The sequence below is a fragment of the Pinus tabuliformis genome, chromosome 1_1 (assembly GCF_031772625.1).
Source record: "Pinus tabuliformis cultivar Carrire ecotype Pingquan chromosome 1_1, CPIR1, whole genome shotgun sequence".
Taxonomy (NCBI): Eukaryota; Viridiplantae; Streptophyta; class Pinopsida; order Pinales; family Pinaceae; genus Pinus; species Pinus tabuliformis.
Window position 1 is genome coordinate 360,831,816 of NC_142297.1, and position 21,420 is coordinate 360,853,235.

The 21,420-nt window shown below is 38.2% G+C and overlaps 1 pseudogene; it reads left to right on the forward strand.

Moving 5' to 3' along the window:
• Nucleotides 1-556: 556 nt before the first annotated feature.
• Nucleotides 557-675, forward strand: LOC149213087 (5S ribosomal RNA; annotated as a pseudogene).
• The last annotated feature ends 20,745 nt before the right edge of the window (nucleotides 676-21,420 follow it).

Consider the following 21,420-nt stretch of genomic DNA (forward strand, 5'->3'; position numbering starts at 1 on the left):
CCCCTAGACTTTAAAACCATTGACATTTACACAAGAGAGTAACTTAATAGAAAACCCTGTCATCATTGCTCTATGCCCCTAGGAATAAGTTTATTATTAAGTTTTGTATCTGTTTTTTTAATAATTAAATATTACATATTTCTAATATTAATGAGATTATTAATTTGTTAATAATGTCTTATTTAAAATATTTATTATTATATTATTTGTTTGAATAGTAAAACTATATTTATATGCTTTAAAAATATTTTCTGGTTGGTAAGGAAACATGTTAACCACCCAAATCTTATAGCGCATTTGATAAGAGTGAAAGCATTTTCCTTAAGGACCATCGGACAATGACTGGGGTGTGATTGTGTGATTTTCCTTAAATAAGAATTAGTTTAACAACTAAGTTATGGTAGGTTTCCCCACTATTATAAAAGGAAAGCTATATTTATTTGTATATAACATTTACAAATTAGATAATAGGTTAAATAATAAATTACATTGAAAGCAAATTAAAATGTGTATTAATTAAAAATAAATATTATATAATATTAAAATTAATCTTATGAGGTGCGATGATACCAGCATTAATGCACCGGATCCCATCAGAACTCCGCAATTAAGCGCGCTTTGGCTAGAGTAGTACTGAGATGGGTGACCTCCCGGGAAATCCTACTGTTGCACCCTCCAAAAAAAGCCCCAAGAGTTAGCTCAATCGGTCAAATCAGTGCCTCACCAATCCAAAGGTCACAGGGTCAATTCCCGAAAGCTCTTGAGGTCAGGTCAGTAAATAGGCCGACGGGTGTGATCCCCTTCGGGCGGGATCCACCCTAGTGTTGTCCCATGGACGTAGAGGCTACCCAGTGACCATGGGTATCCATGAACCAAACGTGAAAATAAAAAAATAAAATAAAATAATTTTATGTGTTTTTAATATTAATGCGATTATTACTTTTTTTTATTTACAAAATTTTAAAAATATATTAAAAAAATACTATATAAATAAAAATATCATAAAAAATTAATTAATTATTTTAATTTTAAAAATTCGAATAATTAAATAAAAAATGCAATTCTCATTATTAATTCCTAATAATAATGATAAATAAATTTCCCTTCTAGATAAATGCCAACATTTATTTCTCCACTATAAAATGTAATGAATTAACTCAGTTAGATATATATGTGAGAATTAACTCAGTTAGATATATATGTGAGAAGTAAATAAAATTTTTATTTGTTTGTGTGTGTTTTTTTAACCTAAAGCTACATCATGTAATTAAAAATTAGCTTCATCCACCTAGGCAATCGAAATGTAGATTTTGCATAAATCCTCACTGTGGCACTTTCCATTCCTTGTTATAAAAGATTCCCATTCCATTGCCTCAAATGAATAATTAGATTCTCCTTAACCAAATTAAGTAATAATAAGTGTTGTCACTATTATATATATATATATATATATAAAAGGGTAGACAGTTCGCATTAGTAAAGGGAATAGACACTCATTATTTGTATTTTCTCCAATTTAATGAAAGCGAGAAAGTGTTATACAGGTTGGTTTGTAGGGAAATGTTTAAATCAACCTTCTCACTTTCTATTTTCTCTCCATTTTAACATTTCAATGGTATCAAGTTTGGGTGGAATTACAAACAGATAGATATTTATTGTGCTTCACAATGGTGTTGGAATTTCAGGGGCAAAATTCCTATCATGGGGGCACTTAACTCTTCAAACATGTTTAAAAATATTGCGTCGTCGTTTCTGGTGAGGTGTCTTGACATTTATAGAGCATATTTTTTATGTTTTATTTTTTCCAAAACATTATTAATATCCCACAATCATGTTCCATCTAGACCAAGTCTTATCAGTCACTCTGTACGTTACACACATTTCATTTGGACCGAGGCTCATCGGACAATATGTATTCTACCTTGCCCAGGTTCAAGCTCAAGCTCGACTTCCACATGCTCCAATGCTCTGAATTTTATATGCTCCAACTATGAATGTAGTTGATGATATCACCAATATGCATTCAATGCCACCACCTCCCTATTGAAGAGTTCAAATTAAACGTCCCATGCTCAGATTTTTAAAATTTTTAGAGAATTAAAAACCTTAATTTTCCAAAAAAATGGTGTTTTATTTGGAGAATTACCACATGAGCTGGGTAACCTAGGAATTTTTTAATCACTTATTGTTACAGAAAGCAGCATGAAGAGAAATTTTCCAATGAAAGCATGAACTTAACCAAACTAAGAAAGCTTGTCCTCGACCACAATTGTTAGGAAAATATTTTGACAAGGGTAAAGGAGCTCAGAAATTGGTTGTGATAGAGTAAGCAAGGTCAACTTCAGTTGCGGAAAGGTAACTCTTTGATTCCGGTGAGGCTATAACAACCACACAGGTACTTTTAATTAAAACACAGAGTTCATTCACAACAAAACATAGTCAAATAAAAGAGGGTTGTGGAAGTTTACTTGTGAAGGGTTAAGACATTTAAGAAATTTACTTTTGATTATAATATAAAACATAGGAAAATACATTGATGAGATAAATTGGAGGATGCTACTCCAAGTAAAACACGAAAGACATACTGCGATTTAGGCTTCACTAGGTTGCGGAGTAAACTTCTGTAAAACTCTATAAAATAAAATTGGTTTTACTCCAAGTAAAACACAAAAGACATACTATGATTTACGCTTCACTGGGTTGTGGACTTCTGCAAAACTCCTATAAAACTCCATAATATTGTTTTTCACGCACCCACCAGTATTTCCACCACGATTTTCTCCTCACTACCTCATAGAGTCTCGCTGCCTAACTTACCCAACATGCCCAACATTACAAATGACTTTTACTTACATATTTACCTTAACATATGAATTTGACATTAATTACATGACAGTAAAAGTATTTAATACGCAACATGGGCGATTTTACATAGTAAATGATTTTCTAAACTTGTAGGTGTTGTGGAGTGTGGGCAACAGTCGCGGAGTGAATGTTTGCCCATATTTATTTACCAACTTCATTGAATTCCTTTAACTTCTGGGATGTGTTGCGGAATGGTCCGCTCTAAAATTCTGGTCTGACTTCTGTCTTTCTGCCTGAAAACTAATCACAACCGTGCAGAGGTTGACTGGGCAAGCATGGTGTTTGTCAGTGTGTTAAGGTAGTGGTTGGGATTATTATTTCCAACACTCCCCCTTAATCACAACTACTGCCATTGACAATTCACAAGCATGGTGTTTGTCAGTGTGTTAAGGCAGTGGTTGGGATTATTATTTCCAACACTCCCCCTTAATCGCAACTACTGCCATTGACAATTCCCAAACTGTCTCTGAGATAAACAAAAATTTCTCGTGTCAATGGATTTGTGAAAATATCAGCAAACTGTTCCTGTGACCTACAGTGCTACAACACAATTTCATCATTGTTAGTCAAATCTCTGATAAAACGATATTTATCATCAATATGCTTGGTCCTCTTGTGAAAGACCGAACTCTTTGACAATGCAATTGCGGATGTGTTATCGCATAAAATAGTTGTTGCTCCATCTTGGTTGTGGTGAAGATCCCTCAACATCCGTCTGATCCAAACTGCCTGACACGCTGCTGCTATTGCAGCATATTCAACTTCTACTCTTGACAATGAAACTATTGACTACTTATTGGAAGCCCATGAAACGGCTCTGGAACCCAAATGAAAAACATAACCCAACATGCTCTTTCTGTCATCAAAACTTCCTGCTCAATCATTGTCGGTGTAACCAACCAGCCTAAAATCATGTGTTGTGGTGTACAAAATGCCATATTGTTTTGTCCCATTGACATACCTTAGAATTCTTTTCGTTTCTTGCCAATGTGTCTCCTTGGGTGTCTCCATGAACCTCGACACTAGGTTCACTGCATACATTATATCCGGCCTAGTGGCGGTCAAATACATGAGGTATAATGCCAGATTGACATTGTTGCTATAATATTCTTTGCTCAAATTCAAACCCATGACAGTTGGAGTTGGTGCGACCTTTCCGTTTTGCATCTTAAACCTCTCCAAAATGTCTACCACATACTTTGTGTGACAAATAAAAATGCCATTTTCTATTTTCTTTCCTTCTATTCCTAAAAAATATCTTAGCAACCCCAAGTCAATCATTTGAAATTCATTCTTCATGACTTGTTTGAAATCAGCGATGAGAAAATCATCACTACCTGTAAAATTTAAATCATCTACATATAAGACAACGATGAGAATCTTACCATCGTTCTCTTTGATGTAGAGAGTAGGCTCACCATCACATTTTTCAAAACCATTTTCCAACAAGTGGGCATCTATCCTGTTGTACCATGCATGCGGTGCTTGCCTCAACCCATAAAGAGCTTTCCTCAACCGATACACTTTGTCTTCTTGGCCTTCTACCTCATAACCAGGTGGTTGCGCAACATACACTTCCTCTTTCAGCACTCCATTCAAGAACGATTATTTTACATCCATTTGATACACTTTCCATTTATGTTGTGCGGTAATCACCACAACTATACGCGTTATCTCCATCCTCGCGAATGGTGCTAACATTTACTCATAATCTCTTCCATGTTGATGCTTGTATCCTTTAACAACTAGCCTTGCTTTGTGTCCTTCAATCTTACCGTCGACATTGCTCTGGTCTTATAGACCCACTTCACTCCAATGACTTGTTTTTCTTGCGGAAAGTCCACTAACTCCCATGTGTCATTCTTTTATATTTCTTCCATTTCTTCCTCCATTGCTGCAACCCATTTTTAATCTTTGAATGCATCTTCAAAGTGAATTGGGTCATCTACATGACAAAAAAAAGAAAATAATGAATTCAGACCAGCGCTGCTATCAACCTCATCTTGCTCATAGATCTCATTTAAATTTCTGAATCTTGGTCTTGTTATGCTTGTTGAATATGGGCTTGATATGGTGTTGCGCTTTGCAGCATGCTTGGAGAGGCACTTGCTTGACTACGTGACGTTGTCCTATTATTTGTTGATGGTGTTCCTTGCTGCCTACTTTGTTGCACTTGAATAGGAGTAGGGAGAGTTACTGTTGAGGAATTACTTGTTGCTGTCAATTCCTCTTTGTCCTCATGTGGTATACATGGTTTGACATTGACTATCTTCTCTAAACTTCCATCCCATGCTTCTTCTTCTATGAACTGCACATCTCTGCTAATTATTACCTTCTTGGTTAATGGATTGTAGAGGTTGTATGCTTTGGATTCATCACTTTATCCAACAAATATACATTTCTCTCCCTGTCCAACTTCTTCCTCAGCTCATCCCGGACATGTGCATACGCCACACATCCAAAAACTCTCATGTGAGTGACGCTATGCTTTCTTCCACTCCATGCCTCTTCAGGAACTGTTTTCTGGATGCTTTTGGTTGGACATCTATTCAAGATATATGCTGCACATGCGACAGCTTCATCCCAATAATCATTTGGCAGATTCTTTGCCTTCAACATACTCCTTTCCATTTCCATAATGGTCCTATTCTTCCTTTCTGCCACACCATTTTGCTGAGGTGTATATCATGTTGTAAATTGCTTGTGAATTCCATGCTCCCGACAAAATCGAAGGAATTCATTTGAGATATTTTCAACACCTCTGTCAGTCCTGAGGACTTTGATGTAGTGTCTACTTTGCTTCTCAACAAGAGAATTGTATTGGCGAAAGCGCTCAAACACTTCACTTTTCTATTTTACGAGATAGATCGATGTCTTCCTTGTGTAGTCATCTATGAATGTGAATACATAGCGGTTGCCACAAATTGATGGTGTTTGCATTGGTCCACATAAATTTGAGTGGACAATCTCCAAAGGTGCCTTTGCCCTTACTGACTTTCTACTGGAAATGTCTCTCTATGTTGCTTGCCCAAGATACATCCTTCACATACGCTATCCGGTTTTTCTATGAGTCGCAAGCCCTTCACCATGCCTTTCCTATGCAACAAATTCAAACCTCCAAAGTTGAGATGTCAAAATCTCAAATGCCATAACCAGTTTTCATCTTTGACCTCTGCTTGATAGTTCACTTGTGTGAAAATTTCCTCTTTTCTTCCATCCTCTTGCGAGTTCATTGATAGTTGTTCTTGTGCACCTTCTTCCTTCAAATCTAATCTTATCTTTAGGGGAAACATTCGATTGTTTGTCATATTCACCTTTGCAATCAGTTGTCTGCTTGGAGGTCTATCCAAAATTGTGCACTCATCGTTTTTGAAAAAGACATGGTAACCCTTTTGCATGAGTTATCCAATGCTTATGGGGGTTATGCTTCAGATCGGGGACAAAGTAAACATCTTATATGTACTTCCTCTCCCCCTTATTTGTTAGGATATTAACTCTTCCTTTTCCCATGACAAAGACTTTGATATCAGTCCATAATGTCACTTCAAATTTCACACTTTCATCTAGATTGGAAAAAAAATCTATGTTCTCTGACATGTGGTTGTGACACCCTGAATCTAGATACCATATATCACTTTGTTTTACTTGTGCTACATTACAAGCTAAAAACATGCTATCATGGTTCTGATTTTCTTTTGTGAAATTTACACTTGGTTTTTTACTAATGTCATATTGCTTCTTTCTACATTCATTTGCATAATGACCATACTTCTTGCAGTAATGACATTGAACTTGAGATTTATCATACCTCTGACCTTGTGCTTGATTCTGGCTTGGGCCATGACTTGGATTTTGATTGCTGCCTCTTCCACTTGAGCTTGAAGGGCTGATTCTTCTACCTCTCTGTGAGCTTCTTCCTCTTCCTCTAGCATATGATCTTCCTCTGCCTTGACCTAGACCAAATGATACTTGTGTTTTGAAGGCATGCTCCAATAAGGAGCTTGTTGCTCTATTCAGTCTATGTTCATGACAAATCAGTGATGCATGAAGCTCATCCACTGAGAACTGTGAGAGATCCTTTGTCTCTTCTATGGCCACAACAATGGCCTCAAACCTTGTTGGAAAACTTCTCAAAACTTTCTCAACTATTCTTATTTCTTCAAGTGTCTCACCATGAGACCTGATTTGAGTAACTAACCCAATTGCATGTGTAAAAAACGAGTCCACATTATCTGAATATTTCATACAAAGTGTTTCAAAATCTCTTCTCAACATTTGCAGTTTTGTTGTATTGACTGTTTACATGTCTTGGTAGGATTTCTGGAGGGTGTCCCGTGCTTGCTTGGAATTTGTTGCTGCTGCAACCCTTGGGAAAATACTTTCATGAACTGCTTGGAAAATATAGAACAGGGCTTTTGAATCCTTCTTCTTGTTGTTCCTTAACAAATCTCTTTCTACTCGAGACAAAGCATTGTATGCTGTTGCATCTGCTGGTTCTTGAAAACCATTCTCCACCAAATCCCAAATGTCTCGAGACGAAAATAGGGCCTTTATTGTAGTGGCCCAATAATCATAATTTTTGCCATTAAATTGAGGTATTTGAGGATTAGTCAAGCTTGTGCTTGATGTTTCCATTTCTAAGTGTTAAAAAATAAATTTCTATCTACTGGTAAATTCGCTCCAAATGAGAAAACAATCTACCGTCAAAACAATTTTTTCAACTGTTAGTAAAAAACACTTGTGTTTACACTAACAGAGTTTAACCCGCTCCGATACCATGTTAGAAAAATAATTTTATGAGGGAAAAGGAGCTCAAAAATCAGTTGTGGCAAAGTAAGCAAGGTCAACTTCAATTGCGGAAAGGTAAATATTTGGTTGCGGCGAGGATATTGCAACCACACAAGGATTTTTAATTAAAACACAACGTTCATTCATGGCAAAACAGAGTAAAATAAAAGAGGGTTGCAGAAATTTACTTAAGAAGGCTTAAGACCACATCGTAACATAACGTACTTTTGATTATAATATAAAACATAGGAAAGTACATTGGCGTTTTAAATTGGAGGCTGCTACTCCAAGTAAAACACAAAAGACTTACTGCTATTTACGCTTCACTGGGTTGCGGAGTAAACTTCTGTAAAACTCTGTAAAACTGGTTTTCACGCACCCACCAATTTTTCCTCCATGATTTTCTCCTCACTACCTCACAGACTCTTGCGCCCTAACTTGCCTAACATTCCCAACATTACAAATGACTTTTAATTGCATATGTATCCTAACATACGAATTTGACATTAATTACATGACAGAGAAAATATTTAATAGGCAACATGGGCAATTTTACATAGTAAATGATTTTTTGAACTTGTATGTGTTGTGGAGTGTGGGAAATAGTCACGGAATGAATGTTTTCCCATATTTATTTACCAACTTCATTAAATGCCTTTAACTTTTGTGATGTGTTGCGAAATGGTCCACTCTGAACTTCTCTTCTGACTTCTGTCTTTCTACCTGTAAGCAAAATCACAACCATGCAATGGTACAATATGGACGGTGTCCATTTAAAATCAAAGGAGTACATTCCTCATCAATTTTTACGAGTCTAACAGTCCTTAGAAGCTAGACAGTGATACAATCTAAGGAAGTGTCCATTTCTAGTCAAAGGAATACATTCCTCATCGATTTTATGAGTCTAACAGTCCCATTATCGAACATTGTGTCAAGTTCATACTGTCCCATCCATTTAGAGCAGAGATTTCCCTTAAATTCCTTGAAACGAGAGTCATAGAGAAACACCCAATATCCTATTTGAAACACCTTTTTCTTAATGAATTTGTCATGTGATTTGGTTTGCTGGTGTTGAATTACAGAAGTATTATGTACAACTATCAAACAAATTTCAGCTAACTCATTTAGTTGTTCTATCAGTGTTTCTGGGCTACCGAAAGATGCAAAAGTATTTTAAGATCTGTCCTAAGCGTCTTAATTTCAAATTCCACTAGAAACAAAGGATATTTCTCATAGACAAGCTCATATGGTGAAAATATTGTTGTATTTTGTCATGTCGTTCTATACGCCCAAAGTGATTCAGGAAGTTTTTCAACGCAGTTTTGGTGATGGTTCACTACAGTATTTGTGAGGATATTCTCGAGTACCTTATTTTTTCTCTCAACTTGACCATTCGTCTGAGGATGATATGGAGATGTCACTATGTGTTTGATTCCATACTTCTTCATGAGTGCTTTTATTAGATGTGATGTGAACTGTGCCCCTCTGTTATGCCACTATACAAATAGGTGTCATATGTCATGATTGACTTGGTATAACTCTGAAATATGTTCATACCTTTGCTTGTTGCAAATGTTTTCCATATTTGTGAAAAACTAAAAATTAAAAAACTGAAAGAGGGTATGCCCTAAAAGAAAAATCAAAGGGAAAAAAGAATAAAGAAAAAGGTCAAAAAAATGAAAGAAAATGAACCCCAACAAAAATAAAAGACCATGAAAGTGTGCAAGTCAAAATTCCACTGCTTTACTTTTGGGTAATAAAGCTTGTGTGTAGCTTGTCACTTATGCCACAATCCATGAGTATTCAAATAGTATAAGCTTGACTAGTTCATATTTTCAATTTCATGTTTTAGAGATAGAGAATAAAAATATGACCAAACTATCTAATCTTGGCAGATAAGTAGATAGGTAGAGTAAATTAAAGGAGCTCAACAATTTAATTTGAGCCCTTGGATGTAATAAGGTTAGGGTTGGTTAGGATCCTCATCGTGAAAGAAAATAAATTTTGATAAGGGTTTTCCAGTCTAACTCCACCCTAATAAAGAAGTGAAAATGCTAGGATAAAGTAGGTAGGGTAAGTAGATGATGGTTGCAAAATAGATATGTGGTGAATGGTTAAGTTTAATGCTTAAATTTTTTTCTTTCATCACTTGGACAAACCACAACTCACATCGGAAACAGCACATCATGGAAACAAAGTCAAATTAATTAACTTCCTTGCTTCATTTTTCCCGAGAAATTCACTAATTTCCCTTAAGTGCTAAAGGTATCTACAATAGGTTAGAGGGGCTCAAAGCTTTTCTCCGACTTTTGGAGGGACCGGAACCTCGGCGCAATAATTTGGAATCCCTAAAGTAGTTAAGTCCCTTTCATCAAAATTCACCCCCTTTCATAATTCATTCATCCCCTTCAAATCCTTTTCCTAAGGTAAAATCACTCTTTTACTTAGGAAAAATAAATGGTTCTTTATAAAACCCCCCAAACACATTTTAGCCTAAGTCATAATGTTGGATGATGAATGTATTTTTGGAAACATTTACTTAGCGCATTTTCCTCTTCCATGGTCATATTAACTTTTAATTCTTATTATTTATTCAACTCCCCAAAAACAAAACACCCGCGCCCATATTATTATAAAAATATCAAATATTTACATATCCTGTCTCACGGTTAAAAATAACCTTAACAAAATTAATAAATGGAATTAATTAACCAATATGTGGCTAATTAAGGACCTGCAACCCCGCCATACTAAATGAGGATTAATTAGTCACCAGGATTAACTAATAACTCAGTGACCAATCAAATCGCCCCAATATGATTAACTCCTTTAATTAATATCGAGCCCGCCCTCCATTATCTATCAGTCACGTCATTAGCCCGACCACCATCCGATCAGATCCCTCAGATCCGATGGTTATCGCCCATATCACACGGGCCTTTTGGTCAACCTTTAGTGTGCGATGTGAGCAGTTTCCCAAACAGTTTCGATGCTACGTGTCAAATGACTAGTGGAAGCATGCGACCCTCCCTCAATACCACTCGCCTCCCATAAGTGGTGCAATGAAACCCGCTTACCGCTCCTGCTTCCCACTCTCCGCATATGACAAATTGTTCATTGTTCATTCAAAGCTTACCCACCAATATCAACCATTTACCGGTTTAAACACAAAACCCCAGTTTTGCTCGTTTTCACCTGATTGTGCAGCAAAACCCTATGTAACCCATCTGTACCACCGGACGCCTCTATTAACCGATTAGAGCATGGTTTACCTCCCGAAAAGCATTTTGGACTCACTCCACAAACCTCTCAAGCCACCGAAAGCCTCTATTAACCGATTCGAGCATGGTTTACCTCCCTAAAAGCATTCTGGACTCACTCCACAAACCTCTCAAGCTCAAATGAAACCTTTTTGACCTCCCCTGTAAGCAAATGCTTTCTTAACAATTTATTTTGTTTTACAGGTGATCAGAAGACCACAGCCTTGGATAAACAGTCTTAATACTAATCATAAGACCTGTTTACTCTGAGATTGTTATCAAATCTATTCAGATAGAGATGGAAGGTAAAAGGACACAGTAAAGAACAGACAAAGTGTATCAGGGTTAAAGAGTATCAGATTGAAGACCAAGTCAAGTAAATCATCTAGCATGAAGATAAACAGCAAGGAAGACAATTACAAAACAGAGCATATAAATTCATGTCAAAGTGAAGACAGATGAAAAAAAGAGCAATGAAAGTAAAAAATAAACAGTAAACAGTAAAAGTAAACATGAAGACATTAAGGGTTAAACAAAGATGAAAACACTTTTACTAGCTACAATGAAGTTTGCTTTGTCAATTTAGTGTCCTAAATTGCTATTTAAAATGTCAATCCGCGAGTCGTAAACTGATGAAGTGAAGTGCACTGTATATGCAAGATAATCGATTTCTTAGTTCTTTGTCATTTTTAAGTTTTTGTTTTTTTTTGGGTTTATCTTCTGTGAATTCCCTAGTGTGAGATGGCGAAATTGAAAGTAAAGTATGGATGGTAATGGTGATTTCTACAATGATTCAAGTATGGATGGTAATGGTGATTTCTACAATGATTTTCCAAACTTTAAAGTTCTCAAAGAGAAGGTTTCAAACTGATTGTGATGAAATCAATTCTCAAAAGGAAATAAATGTACCAAAATAGTGAACTAGTGACAATGGCCCAGTATCCTTACTGTTGTATCAAAAGAAAATAAAAACTAAACTCAAAGCAACTCAAAGACTGAAAGCAAAGCAAACTAAATCACACTACTTCAACCCACATTCTGACCCCTCACCTTTCGACTCGCTCCGGCTATAAGAAGTAATCATAAACAAGCTGAGTAATATGATATCTAAATTGCAGGAAATCAAATTGCATAAAAGGAAACTAAGATTTAACTACTCATTCATATTTGAATTCTTGAAAATGACATAAGTAATTTAATCACTAACTTGCAGGAAAGAAAACTAAATCATACTACATCAAATAATATTTTGATTCCTTACTAATTGAGTCACTTGGCTATAGGAAGGAAATCATAAATGGATGATTAATATGATATCTAAGTGGCAGAAAAGTAAACAAGCAAAGCAAAACTGAAAGAAATGATAATGTTGGAATTAAAACTTCAGTAAATGAATCAGCAGAAATGACAAGATGATCTCATGTTAGTAGTCATTAAAACTATGTAATTTGTCTGGGCTACCTACAAGAACCTGAAAGACAAAGACTGATCAGCTAGCAACCATGAGAAAGCATAAAATAAAAGATAAACAACAGTTAGTATAAATATCACGAAATATGTACACAAACAACTGATTATAAAAGCAGTAACACAATGGAAGAAAGCCAGAAGCTATAGAGTAGATAAAGAGCTTTGGTGTACAGGGGCCCTCTACAACCTCAGCCAATCAACAATTAGTCACAAATTGAACTCAAGAATGTTATCTTCTCATATATTAAAGTGCAGTAAAAACATGGAAATAGAGCACGATACAGTGGGCTCAGAAAACATAGTCAAGATTACATATCAAAAGCTAAGTGTCAAGCATTTGATAACGCGTTATTTATAAGTGAAAAATGCTATAACTAATTACTAGATTCTACGCTGCCAAACAAACACGTAAATCTCCACGGCCTAAGATCTAGTGGTATGGTAATTATGACAGGTAAATCCATGGAGTGGTGGCTGCTCGATTCAGTTCACGGATTGATCCACAGGTGTTGGCACACCTCCAGAAATTGAGGATCTTGCCACGCAAAACTTCACGTGGGCAAAACAGAGCCGTGCCACCACAAAACTCTTGGTTTGACCCCTCCTTTGACCGTCTTTGACCATGGCTGTTTGTGAGAGATTCGGCGGAACCAAGGGGACACGCTCCATGTACATGTCATTTGCAGCTTGCCCATGTGGCCGGAATCTCCATTGGACACATGTAACATAGTCTTTAACAAAATGGCTGCGGAAACTTGAGCTGGCTGCGGAAAGTGACAAGTTTCCGCAACTGATTGAAAAAAAATCTAAATCAAACAGCATTCATAAACATAGTTAGGAAACCATTTCATAAGCTCTTTTTAGACTAATATGCAATGATTTGAGTAACCTCCATACTGAAACAATCGGCCATTTAATGGAGTCCTGCCCACTAGCAAAGCAACTTTGGGAGCGGGTGGAGCACTGCAACAAAAGAGCAGCTCCACGGAGCGAAGATGTGACGGACAATATAAGGAACTGGGCCAAGAATCCGTTTCGATGCCAAATACTCAACTCCTTATGGGATCTCACTCCAGGTTTCATGTACTGGCTGCTCTGGAAAGAGCGTAACTCACGCATCTTCAACAGCTCCTCCAGATCAATAGATGCCCTGTGGCTCATCTATAAAAGAAATGTCCAGGAAACCCTAGCTATTCGAACCTGGTATGACACTGATATGCCAGAAACGCAACAAGAAAAGGAAATCTTTAAAGCATGGAATCTTGACCTTTCAGCCTTTGCAAAGGTCACCACGCGTCCCCCCCGTGGCCCCACCTCTCCATCCTCTTGGTCCCCTCCGGCTCTCAACTCTTTCAAGCTCAACTTTGATGGGGCGGCAAAGGGTAATCCTGGTCCGGCAGGCTATGGAGGAATCATCAGAAGTCACACAGGCAAACCCGTGCACATATACTATGGCTCTCTAGGCAAAGATACCAATAATGTTGCAGAAATGGAAGGACTTTGGCATGGGATCTGCTTCGCAGAGCAACTTCACTTCCTCCCTCTGGAGGTTGAAGGCGATTCCCTCATCCTAATCAATGCAGCCAAGAAAATCCAAGCAGGAAGAGCAGCAGACAAGGTAGCGACCAGCTGGAGACTCTTGAGTAGGTTGGAAGCCTTGGAAACAAAGCTTACAAATCCACATAGCCTCACCTTTCAGCATGTGCGAAGAACAGCAAATAAGGTAGCCGATAGACTGGCTAACCAAGGAGTTTCCCAGACTTCAACTCACTTCTCAGGACCCCTGGACACAGTTGAAGATGAACAACTCAAAAAAGAATGCATCACCCTGGTGCAACAAGATCTCTCTCCCCCGGATGCGGGTGGTCGCTAGACACTTGGCGCATAAGGCTCGTCCAAAGGGCAGGTGTCCGCCCGGACGAGCCACGCATGACGGGAGGACACACCATCAATTCACCAACCTGCAGCATTTAAGGAGGGGAGTAAAGGAGGTTGACAGAGGCGTCCTGTCGACATTCAAGGCGAGTCTTGAGAAGCGCATCATGGCGCTTCATAACCGCATTCTCTCGGACATTCTTCCGCCATTCCTTTCTGCAACTGTTATGTTCTCGCCGGAGGTAACGGAGGTTCTGAACTTCCACTGCCATTCTTGCCCAGAAGGTGAATGTGGGTGTGTTGCTGCTGAAGAGTGGGGCAATTGGCAAGCTCACAAGCAAGCCAATTGCGCCTCTGAGAATTTGGCAACGCCTATCTGTCTGCGTCTATCGTTAGCTCCTGTTCTGGCTTCGTTAGAAGGTGTGGGGGCACAGAGTTTCAGCTCTTATCCGCGTCTTTTGTCAGCTCCTGTTCTGGCTTCGTTAGAAGGTGTGGAGGCACAGAGTCTCAGCTCTCAATCAAGCATTAAGAAAGAGGGTCAAGGCTCTGCGGCCACAGCTCTTGGCAATTGGGAAACAAAGACCTGGTCTGGCAGTATTTCTGTGCCAACAACGTTGTTACATTGTGGAATTGAGCGCTCTGCTCATAAGACCAGCATGCATCGCAATCGCGGAAGGGGCAACAGTGGTAGGGGAGGTTATAGTGGCAGAGCCCCCTCGACTTCTTCCTCAATTGAGGAAACCTCTGAATGCAGAAGGCCGAGGGGAAGGCCCCCGGGCAGAGGCAGACTGGGGGAACCTCCTGCGCGCATGGATTGTGGGCATACGGAACACCCAATGGTGAGATACCGCCTCCCCTGCACCTTAGCCAATTCTACTTTCTTTGTGACTGTCTCTGTGGAGCATTGCAGCAATCCCTGGGAAGATGAGGATGACAACCCACGGGCCAACCCTCCGCGTGTTCCTGGGATTGTTCCTACGGTGGATATGGAATTCCCTGCTGTTGAGATGATGCGGCCCTTACATGACCCGGGAGCGAGCCTGAGAGAGCCTGTTTGTGACTCAGGCGCTGGCCCAAGCGACCGTGGAGCGCGCAACCTTGGTAAAGCTATCCTACAGCCTCCACGCTGCAAGGCAGAAGATGATCCGCAGACCACTGATGAAGATTGACATGCCCAGCTCGCGCTCCAGGTTTTACAGCAAGAATTTTTCTCAGTCAGCTTCCTATGCGGTTATATATGAGTCTGTCACTCTGTCTCTATGTAATTGTGTCGGTTTTATGTTATCTCTGTTCTGTGTCGATGTTCTTCAAGTGTTTATGTCCATGTGTCAGCTACATGAGTGTGGCTCTAAGTCTTTATCCATGTGTCCTATGTAATTCTGGCATGAATTCTCAGGTGTCTACTGTCTGTCCTCGGACAAATTTTACAGGGCCGCGGCCCCGTTGTAATTTTCACAATGTAACCCTGCTCTTGCTGTAATATAATAGTTTAGTTTTACTTAGAAAAAAAATTTGCAATGATTTGACAGCTTGGTGGATCAAATAAATGGAAAAGAAGGCTGAAAAGGTATATAGGGAAGATGCAGGTTTGGGACTCAACATACCCCCACTGTGAAGGTGTTGCATGTCCTCATGCAACCAAAATTTAGTCATTCCCCTCTAATCCATATGTTCTGAAGCCTCTGCTAGGACATCTAGCCCTCTTTTCTTCTTCTTTGGTGCTACCATCATCCTGGGTTTCCTTATTAGACATCTGAATTTGAGATTGATCAATTCTTTGCTCAACTTTCTGTACTTTTTCTTTATTTTCTTGTTTTTCTTTTGCCATAGTCCCAAATGAAGCATAGTTTTATCATGAATAATTTTATCTACTTTTCTCTGCTCCTTAAGTGCTTCATTTTCTTGCTTGATATGCCTGTTTAGAACCTCTAATTCAAATACCTCTTGCTTTAAGGATTGAATTTGTGCATCTGGTGTCATGTGGGGCAGAGTGGTACTCGGACCTGCAGTTGTTTTTTCTAAAGATTCAAGGTAGTCATATACCTCCTATTGACTGGGATCTATTTCAGGTGTCTTTCTTGGACTGAGTTCAAAATCGTGTGGAGGAGGAGGACTGCTTTCTAGCTCTGGCAAAGAAGGCCTTTCATCAACATGTGGAGGACTAGTTTCAATACTTGGCTGAGGACGAGGTGGACTATGGCCAGATGGAGGTTTCTCTGGTGTTTCCCCACCCAAGTCAATGAAGTGGGGCCATTTTACTTGTGTTTTACTCCCCTTTCCTCTAAGCCTGGTGCTTCTCCTTAAATATGGTGGACTAGTACTCCCTTCTTGTATGCTCTGTTTCCCTTTTTCCTTTTTCTTTGCTATAGCAGCTTGTTCTTGAAGATGCACTAATCTCTCCGACAGTGTTTTATAATCTTCCTCTATAGATGGCTCAGGTGATTGGTATACTTCTTGTATGTTTCTTTTGCCTTTCACTTTTCTCTGTTTCTTGTCTTTAGTTCTATTCTCTTTTTCTTTTTGACCAACTTCTTGAGTTTCTGTAGTAGGAGAGTCTTAGACTATGGTATTCTTTTCTTTTCTCCTACTCTTTCTTGGTGTCTTTGGTGTACTATTTTCAGATGCCTCAGATGGCTTTTGAAAGTAGTTTCTTATCAAGAATTGTTCCCAGGTATCTTTATTTTTCTTCAGTTGGTCCTCAATGAGAATCTTTACAAGTCCATGATGATATACATGAGGTTCTATATTTCCTATGTGTTTTTGGACTGTGATACTCATCTTTTTCAAACTCAATAGTAAGAAGTAAGGAAAATTAAGTGTTTGACTCTCTAAGAAATTCATCAACAGTCTAGCATGGTACATGTACAATGAACCAAAGTGTCCTTCACAAGTGATACATTTTTGGATAACTAACAGCAGACTTGCCCATTCTTCTTTCAATGCATGAACAAGAATTCATTGTGTAAACACAGTGGTGTCCATACCTGGGTTTCTTAGCATAATTCTCCATGCCTATTCGTCCACGCTTTTGTTCTTAAACCATCGCTCACCTTCTTGGGGTAAGCCTGTGGCAGCTGCTACTGTTGTTTCAGTCACCGTGAGCTTCAAGTCTCCAATCTCCACCATTTGGCTATCGAAAGATAGTGCAAAAGCTTTGGTTACCTCTTTATTATAGCCCTTGAACTTTTGGATGAAGCATAACCATTTCGCTTTCTTCAGCAAATCTTTTTCTTGAGGGTAACCTTCTAAATATTTCGGTCCTTCTGGTTCTGCTCTTAATAATCTTCCCATTCCTTTCTCTATTTTGAATTTCAACTGAAAACTCAATTGCATGTGAGGGTTTAGTAGAGGGAAGGTGGCTCTGTTGCAGGGTTTATAGAAAAATACAGTGGCTGCAATCGGTAGATGGATAGCAGGTAACGGGAGTGCTTCGGGATTACAGGCGGAACAGAGGATGAGAAACCACATAAGTTCACAAGATGAAATGCGGATGTATGTGAAGAAGATGGTTTTAATAGAATGGTAAGTGAATGGAGTGAAGTCGAGATTTTGAATTAACGACTGCATACGACATTTTACACGTTTTAGTGGATGGCTGCGGAAAATGCGGTGGAGAGGAGCCGTAATGGGATAGGTCACATCTCATGACTACAGGTGGTGAATGAAAGTGCAGTCGACTATGATTTTAAACTCGAAAATCAATCATGAGACCGTTAAGAAATGAATGCATGGTGTGCGGAATAATATCGTGGAATGGTAGTGGGTAATGGAGCTATCCTAACGATCATTGCACATAGTAGAGCTTTTATGGTTTGATAACTATGCATAATCATGACTTTAATTGCTATTTGATTAAAAAAATTTGCTCATACCTTTGGAAACCTTGTCATTTCTTGCTCATAGCTTTTAACCAACTGCTCTTCCTTGATGTCTTGGAGATGCTCCATGTCTTCATAGCATATGCTCAATTACACCTGCATTTTCATGATTATTGCACTAACATTTTGACTGTGAATTTGAAAAAACAGAGTGGTGGCTGCGGAAACTACTACCAGTTGTGGAAACTGACACAGAACCCTCTTAGCTGAACAAAGATGGTTGGATAATAACTAAATGAGTGAAAATAGTCATGAAAGGGACTTTTATTGATGAAATGAAATGAAATGAGTGAAATGGAGTGAAATGAAGTAGAGTGAAGTGAAATGAAAATGAGATAGAGATGGAGTGGAATGGAAAATGAGATGGAGTGAAGATGGAAAAAGAAGGAGAGAAGAGATTTCTTCTTTTTTTGGAAAATGTAGAGTGTCAGGTGTCCCTGATTTTCACTCTACATTTTCTCTATAGGCTCCTTCACCAGCCTTATTGTAGAATTCTCTTGAAACATTTTGACAAATTCCTCTTTTGAGAGTGGCTTATGATAAATTTTCAGTCGCTGGCCATTCACAATGAGAGGAGTTTGAAATTCATCAATGTTCTTGATTCTTACTGCTCCATTGCTAAAGACTTTGTCAATCTCATATGGCCCAAGCCAATGAGTCTGAAATTTACCTTTGAAGTGTTTAAACTTGGAATCAAACAGTAGTGCCCAATATCCCTCTTGAAACTTTTTCTCTTTGATGTATTTGTCATGCCACTTAGCTCTTTGATGTTGAACTGGATCAGTTCTTAGAATTGCTTCTTGTTTGATCTCATCTAGCTCATTCAGCTGCTCCATTATGTGCTTTTGGGCTTCTGATAGATTCATCCCCAACTGAACTGCCATCTTGAAAGTCTTGACTTGAAATTCAATGGGGAGCAGGACTTCTTTCCCATAAACAAGTTCATAGGGAGAATGTCCTGTTGTATTCCTCCATGTAGTTCTGTAGGCCCACAAGGCTTCAGGAAGCCTCTCTGCCCAATCTCTTATGTGTAGATGGACAGTTTTGGTAATGATTCTCTCAAGAACTTTGTTTGTAGACTCCACTTGGCCATTTGCTTGTGGATGGTAAGGAGTAGATTTTTTGTGCTTGATTTTGTATTCTTCCATCAGCTTCTCCATCAAGTTATATGTAAATTTACTTCCCTGATCTGTCACAATTTCTCTTGGGACACCAAAATGAGTAAAAATATCCTCATAAAGAAAATGAACAACTGAATTTTCAATGCAAGAAGGCAATGCTTTGGCTTCTACCCATTAAGTGACATAATCAGTGCATACCAATATATACTTCTTCTTTTTAGATGGTGGATTAATGGGTCCAATGAAATCTAAAGCTCATTTTTCAAAGGGTTCGATGAGTACCTGTGGTTGTAATGGCATTTCATTTGAAAGAGTCGGTCTCCCAACTCTTTGGCAGTTGTCACACCTTCTGACATATTGTTTTGTATCTTTGAAGAGGGAAGGCCAATAATATCCTAAAGAAAGGATTTTATAGGTCGTCCTTTCGTCAGCAAAGTGTCCACCGCATGGTTCATCATGACATGCCTTCATGTTGTCAGGCATTTCATCTTTCCGAACACATCTTCTGATCACACAATCTAGCCCTGTTTTAAACAATTCGTTAGAAATCCATGAATAATCCGAACTCTCCTGAATAATTCTTCCTTTTTCACTCGGAAATAAATGTGGAGGTAGCTTCCCTGTAACCAAATATTTAGCAATATCTACATACCAAGGAGTCTTAGTAGTTACTGCAAATAAATATTCATCTGGAAACTTATCCTCTACAGGAGAATCTTTGTTAGTATTTTGGATTCTAGACAAGAAAGCAGCTACTGTATTTTGTTTCCCTGGTCTATCCAACACAATAATATTGAATTCTTGTAAAAGTAAGAGCCATCTTGTAACTATGCCATTAGAAACAGGTTTTTTCATTAGATATCTAATTGCAGAATGATCAGTATGGACAAAAGTTTCATATCCTTTTATATAATGTCTAAACTTATTGATTGCATGAACAACAGCTAAGAACTCTTTTTCAGTCACAGTATAGTTTAACTAAGTGGGAGTCAAATTTTTACTGGTGTAGTAAATGGCATAAGGAACTAAATCCTTTTGACCCAACACAACTCCTAGAGCTATATCTGTAGCATCTGTAGAAATATGGAAAGGAAGTTTCCAATTTGGCCCTCTCAAAATGGGTGCTTCAGATATTCTTGTTTTCAAAGTTTCAAATGCAGATTGACAATCAGGATCCCATTTGAATTCACAGTATTTTGTAAGTAATTTGAAGAGTGGAGATGCTATTTTGGTGAAGTTTTCAATAAATCTTTTATAGTATCCAGTAAATCCAAGAAAACTTCTAACATCTTTCTGACAATTTGGAATAGGCAGCTTGGAGATGACTTCAACTTTTGATCTATCAACTTTAATCCCATCCCCCGAAATATGATGTCCCAAAACAATACCTTCAGTAAACATCATAAAGCATTTTTCATGACGCAATGAAAGGTTTGTTTATTTACACTTTATAAGGAATTTTTCGAAATTCTCTAATGCCTCTTCAAATGAATTACCATAAACTGTAAAATCATCCATATAAACCTCTACACAATCATGGATTAGATCAGAAAAGATTCCTAGTACTGCCCTTTGAAATGTTGCGGGTGCATTACATAATCCAAAAGGAAGTACTCAGTAAGCAAAAGTTCCCCATGGACAAGTAAATGTGGTCTTATCTTGATCTTCAGGTGCTACCTGAATCTAATTATAGCCACTAAAACCATCCAAAAATGAAAAATACTTTTTTCCTGCTAAAGTATCTAATACCTGATCGATAAAGGGTAAAGGAAAGTGATCCTTCAAAGTTGCTTTGTTCAATTCCCTGTAATCAATGCATACCCTCCATTTACCATTCTTTTTAGGTACTATAACCAAAGGAGAAACCCATCGGCTATCTGAAATTGGATAAATGAAGTTTACATTGAGTAGTTTTTGGAGCTCTTCTTTCACTATCTTCGTAAGGTTTTGATTCATCCTTCTCTGAGGTTGTCTGATTGGTCTATTGTTTTCCTCGATATAGATGTGATGAATGCAAGTCTTAGGATCAATACCTTTCATATCGGTATACTCCCATGCAAATGCAGTAGAATATTTTTGCAAGATTTTGGTTAGCTCTCCCTGTTGTGATTTTCCCAAGTTTTTGTTGATATTCAATGTTTTACCTAGAAAGATCTCAATGGC